Raw genomic sequence first — 6,624 nt, 5'->3', positions numbered from 1 at the left:
GGCACAGCAGTTCCATTTCTTCACACTCCGCTTCTTCCAGGCGGCGCTTTTTCTCCCGAAAGAGGCGGGTCTGCTGTTTCCACTTCTGTTTATATCGTTCCACGTTCTGTCGAGTCCCTTGCTGCAGCATTACCGCCCTCTTACAGCATTCTGCACTCTTCGTCGAACCATTCCAAGATGTTTTCCAAGATGAACACCTGTTGACAAAGGATAACATTAGTATCCTGCGAAATGTATCTTCATCTTGGAAGCTTGACGTAGCGGAAAGTTTAGAAATCCACAAAGAAAGGGCGGCATTACTTCTTAACAAGGATCAGGGAAACGGTCAGTCACGTTTATTTAAATTCATACCTAAGCGCAGTGCACGTGATAGGAATACGTAGGTACCTAATAAGCTACATACTAGGTACTTTTATAGAGGTATGACAAATAGGTTTAGGTAGATTTATAGGTATAGGTAGTTTTTTTAGGTAACAATAGTAGCGGTAGGATTTTGGTATATAAGCGGGGTGAATGCGATGACTTCTTCAGTGGATAACTGACACTGAGGAAGATTACAAGTGGTAGTTGAAATACGCGAATCTGTCAAAGGATAAGCAATATAGGGCGGAATTAAAAGGTACGAAACTGAACACGAAACATTTTTGACGAAATAGTCATTTATTGTAATAGAAATCACTTATTTCAAATGAAATTGCCTACCTTCAGGCGTTTAAGGGGAAATTTCGAAATTTAATTTTGCATTTAAAGTATTCAATTCACTAGTTGTAAGATTTTAGACGCGTTATTCGGTTTTAGAAAAGCAAAATTAAGCGGTGAAGGAAATTTTCCTTTCCAACTGATCAATTTCGCCCCAAAGTGGCATTTCCAATATTTTGATATTTGAAGTTATTTAACTGAATGTTTAAATTTGTTGAACAAAATTCTGTCACATGGTTCCATGGAGATCCACTGGGTACTGGTTTTACAGAAATTCTTTTGGCAATATTTAAACAGGCACTGATGTTATCCGCAAAAGTTGTTTTAAAGTGATCAATTTGACCCCGGATTACGGTACGTAACATAAATCACTTAAAACTATCAAATTCGACTTTGTAAACAGACATATTTACATGAGTCGTTAATTTAGATGTTAATTGACCAATTTACCCTTTGATTTATTAAAAAAAATCCTTGCTTAATGGCTTGTACTAAAAAGCCCAAAATCGCATATTTTGCCTTATAAATTGAGGTATAGCTCAAAAATGTGACGTGCTGAAGCAAATCTGAGCCCGGATTCCGCGGCTCAGAATCCGTCGGAGACACATCAGGTTGCTCTTGAGACACATCAATAGTTAATTTTTGTTTCGCTGTGTAATTTAAAACGAAAGGTTATAACAAATAATTTAAAAAACTGCACTGGAACAAACCAATGCGTAAATAGGTACTAGCAAGTTCATTCACAACTTTTCCATTAACCCTGAACTTTTCGCGACTTGCGTGATTCAGAAGCACTCATCGGCATTTATGCGATAACGTTCATATGGTAATAAAAAAAAAACAATTTTTACTCAGTTGTGTTCTGGCTTATACTTTTTTTCGCCTATCGCGTTTTACAACCATTCACGACGAAAAACTGGCAAGACGAGTTGTGTAGTTGAACCACTCATGTTAAATTTTCAATTTTATAGAAAATTAGAAGATGAACCATAATCATAAGCCATAATTTAAAATCTCACTTTGGCGCTTATTTCGACTTTTTCTTCTTCAGCAATTCGTTCGCAGACACTTCTTTAGTACTTTTACGGCATTTGCTTAGGGAATTCTTTCCGTGATTCTTTTGGAAATTTCATCTGCACATCATTTGGCATTTGACATTTTTTTGTAAGTTCCTTAGGAATTTTCAATAGGCATTTTTAGGAAATACGTCACCAACTTCTATGGAAGATCTTTCGGTAATTATTTTCAAAATGTTTTCAGGATTTTTTTTTTGTTTTTGCATTTTTTTGGAATTGCTTTTCGTTTGCAGATTTAAAATTGTTCAAGTTATTTCATAGGCCATTCCTCAAGGGCCATTTGAAATTCAGAAATTTCTACGATTTGTTCTGGCAGGAAATTGTGTGGAAAGTTCTTCGGAAGTTACATAAGGAACTGAGGGTCTCTAGTTAGCCTAGTGGTTGAGGATATGGATCGCCAATCCGAAGACGGTGGTTTTCGATTTCCGCTCAGGGCGGGAACATTTTTTTGACTCCCCGGACATAGTGTGTCATTGTGCTGGCATCACAATATACATTGTGATTCATGCAATGGCAGGCAAAGAAGGTCCTTCAATTAATAACTGTGGAAGTGCTCAAAGAACACTGATTTGAATAGGGACAGGCCAAGTTCCTGTGAGAACTTAGAGCCATACAGAAGAGTAATAAGCAATTTATTCACGAATGGCAGCCTATTTATTGCACCCATAAACAAATAAAAACGCTCCATAGAAAATCGAAAAGCGCTCCATAAAGAATGAACATATGTTCCATGAAAATGTGCAATGTCACCCATAAATAATTGAAAACGTTCCATACTTAATAAAAAATGTACCGGTAAAACATAAAATTTTCTCATTAAAAGTGAAATTTTGCACCAATAAATATTACTGAAATGCTCCATAATAAAATACAAATGCTCCATAGAAAAATGCAAATGCTCCATAAAAAAATAAAATTGTACCCATAGAAAATTGAATATTGCTCCATAGAAAAATTAAATTGCACCATAAAAAATTGAAATTGCACTATAAAAATAGATGAATTCTCCATAAGTATTATCAAACTGCACCATAGAAAACACGAATTGCTCCATGAAAAATTGAAAATCGTCCATAGATAGCATATTCTCATAATTTAATTCGACAGGGCTGAATTGCTTTACAATGCACTGCTTTAGTGGTGCAAATGTTTAAAGTTATGGAGAATTTTCAATTTTTTATGGAGCAAATTGCATTTTATGTGGTGCAGTTTGATAATACTTATGGAGCATTTGTCTATTTTCTATGGTGCAATTTCAATTTTTTATGGTGCAATTTAATTTTTCTATGGAGCAATATTCAATTTTCTATGGGTACAATTTTATTTTTTTATGGAGCATTTGTATTTTATTATGGAGCATTTCAGTATTTTATGTTTTACCGGTACATTTTTTATTAAGTATGGAACGTTTTCAATTATTTATGGGTGACATTGCACATTTTCATGGAACATATGTTCATTCTTTATGGAGCGCTTTTTGATTTTCTATGGAGCATTTGCAATTTGTTATGGTTGCAATAACCTTTTGCCTTCACGAATTTCTTCGTTTTATTTTCCAAACGTTTTAGGCGATGTTCTAAAAGTTTCTTTAGAATTTTTAGAAAAGAATATTGTTGCAAATTTTTCGACAATTTCTTTGGAAATTAGTTCGTTTTTTTTCCATCGCAGTTTCTTTTGAAATCTCATTGAAAATTGGTCAGGTTGTTTTTCTTTTCACTCCTTTAGTATTTTGTTAGAATTCCTTCGAGAGCTTTTTCGGCGGCTCTTCCCGAATTTGCCATCGTAATTTTTTTTTAGCAATTTTACACATAAATTTCTTTGGAATTTTCATCGACAAATCCTTTGCAATTTTGCTCGAGGGTTTCTTTGGCAATATCATACCGAATTCTTTCAACAATTCTGTGGTACATGAGGAACTCAGATGCAAAGGGGGTATAAGTGCCCGTTTCGTCAAATTTTAGTTGAGCATATAAAACATTTTTTAGAGTTCAATTTTAGGCATAAATGTTGACGCTTACGTTGATTTCAATGCATCGGAAGAGATTGTTACAAATGTCAGTGGACATTACAGGATTGATAACGTTTGTAATTAGGTAAAATGTAATGTCCCACTACGCAGCCATCACTGCACGAAAGTTCAGCCACTCTGCAAGCTCAGTATCTGCAAGCTCACCTGGATTTACAAAGACGACGGAGTTTGCAACCATGTGATAGATGAATGACACTTCTTAGATGGCATTGATGTTAGAACTTTTAGGGGTCCCAACTCAGATCACTATCTCGTAGGTTTCGAGCTCAGTTATTAACCATTTTCGTGAATCAGATGACACTTCTTAGATGGCATTGATGTTAGAACTTTTAGGGGTCCCAACTCAGATCACTATCTCGTAGGTTTCGAGCTCAGTTATTAACCATTTTCGTGAATCAGATATCATTTCAACATCCAAGGTTTTCAACAGACGGTACGATAGCTATCACCAGAAGCTTGACGAGCGGATAAATCACATAGGAACGGGTGTTTCAGCGAGGAGTTCCAGAGAATAACGAAAGAAAATAATGTTGCCAGACGCCGGATGTTGGAAGAAAGAACATCTGAAACTTTTGTGTAATTACAAAACTGACAGCGACTTCTCTCGTCATGTGCAACGATCGTGAAGGAATCTTGCTGACAGACAATAAAATGGTCACTGCCAAGTGGAAAGAGAACTTCGAGTCATTGTTGAATGGTAGGAATGGAAAAGCGACTAATAGATTACAAATTGTTGACGACGGACAAACTATTTTCAACGCTAGACTAGGTCAAGACGGCTGTTATAGGACTGAAGAACAACAAGGATGCTGGGAAGGTCAAAATACCGGCTCAATTTTTCCAACACACTAGTGAGTAGCTGTATCTACCCAGTCAAACAGTGATCGTATAAGATGTTTCATAGGATGTTAAAGTGGAGGCGATATGCGTACATTTTACATGCGCCTAAATAGAGGCATGTACGCATATGACATCCATTTTAGCATCTTATGCAACATATTATACGTTACTGGTTGTCTGGGTACTCTAAAGACAGAAGAATAACATTTTTCAATTCAGCGAACACAATTTTAGCCGGAATATGGAGTTTAACTCTCTAATACCCAACCCCGCCTTTAGACGGGGTATAGTTTGAGCATTTTTGTAATTTTTGTTTCGTGGAAAATTAAAATTTTTATATTTTTGGCTGATATTATTTAGGACTGTTTTGTATATCTCAAAATGGTTTTTGGTGTATTTTAAAGCGTATTTACATTTTTTAAAAATCATTGAAAAATTGATGTTTTAGTCACCTTTTAGAAGTCATTGTTAATTTTGTATTGAATCGGTACAATTAACATATTTTAAATTTTGGAGCGGACCTGGTGTGATGGTTAGAACACTTGACTATCACGCCGAGGACCTGGGATCGAATCCCACTCCCGACAAACTCGCAAAATGTGAGCTCTTCCTTCGGAAGGGAAGTAAAGCGTGGGTCCCGAGATGAACTAGCCTAGGGTCAAAAATCTCGTTAATACAGATAAAAAAAAATATTTCAAATTTTTCCCAAATCATTCTATCCTTGTTTAATAGTTTAAGGGGGTCGAATACACTCTAAAATTATTTTCCTTAAAACTACACGGAAAATAAAATTTTCCATTAAAAAAATTTAAAATAAACATATTTCAACAATAATCATAAAATTCAAAAATGTTTTCATCTCAAAAAATCCGTACCCCAAAAAGGCTTCCAGGAAAAATAAAAAATTGTAGGGATGTTCAAAAATAAAAATTAGAAAAATAAAAAACCGAAATTCATGAAATCGAGCATTAAAAAGAATCATCTTCCAAAACATGTTTAAATCGATTTTAGATGACGAGAAATGATATTTAGATCCAAATCAAAAATTTGGGTATTAGAGGGTTAACAGACAAAGGCCGTTTGAGGAGTCCTTCGTCGGCGAATACCAGGCAGATTTTCGAGAGGGCCGAGCCACAATGGATCAGATGTACACCGTGTGGCAGATTCTCGTTCAATTTCAAGGATACAGACGACGTCGTAGACGTCAGACGACATCTGACGGCGCCCCATGAGCTGTGAATTGTACATAAAGTATATGAAGAGATGGATATAGTAAAGCGAATAAAATACGGCAGGTTGTGTACCGCAAAAACAACAGACTAAAACCATATTCAGAAGAGAACCAGGAAGGGGTAATTGGTTTCGACTGAAAGGGACCGACCGCAGAACTGAGCCCATTAGTGAAGGCGAATGCTTCATTCGTCTTAGACTCACCGCTACGAGTTGTAGCCCATCAAGTATCAAGGTAGTAATTTTGGGAAAATTATATTGTAATTTAAAATTATACATATTTTAAAATTTCATTCGGATTTGCTTTGAGAGCCCTGCCGCAATTTTTGTTTCGACGACCGTTGGCGACAACGAGCAGGTGAACTCAAAATCCTGAAGAGGCTGAAGATGGACGGATACAAAGGGCAGGGCATGTTGCGAGAATGCCAAATAACAGCGCTGCAAAGTTGGTGTTTGCTAATCATCCGGTTGGTACAAGAAGACAAGGAGCGCAGAGAGCACGAAGGGCGGACCAAGTGTTCATAGCTCTGCAGCGAAACCGAGTACAGATTATGACGGCAAATTGGTGTCTAAGTATTATCATAAATTTAATAATGAACCAAATAAATGAAACCGGATGCTTTCTCGTCCGACTCGGATTGGCTTCTTTTTTTTCTTCTTCCAACTAGGACAAAGCCTGCTTTTCAGTTTTGCATTTCCACAGTTATTAACTGAGAACTGGCTCTACCAATGAATGACTGTTTTGCATGT

This window comes from Aedes albopictus, chromosome 3, assembly GCF_035046485.1.
Source record: "Aedes albopictus strain Foshan chromosome 3, AalbF5, whole genome shotgun sequence".
Taxonomy (NCBI): domain Eukaryota; kingdom Metazoa; phylum Arthropoda; class Insecta; order Diptera; family Culicidae; genus Aedes; species Aedes albopictus.
Note: the sequence above shows the minus strand (reverse complement) of the source record.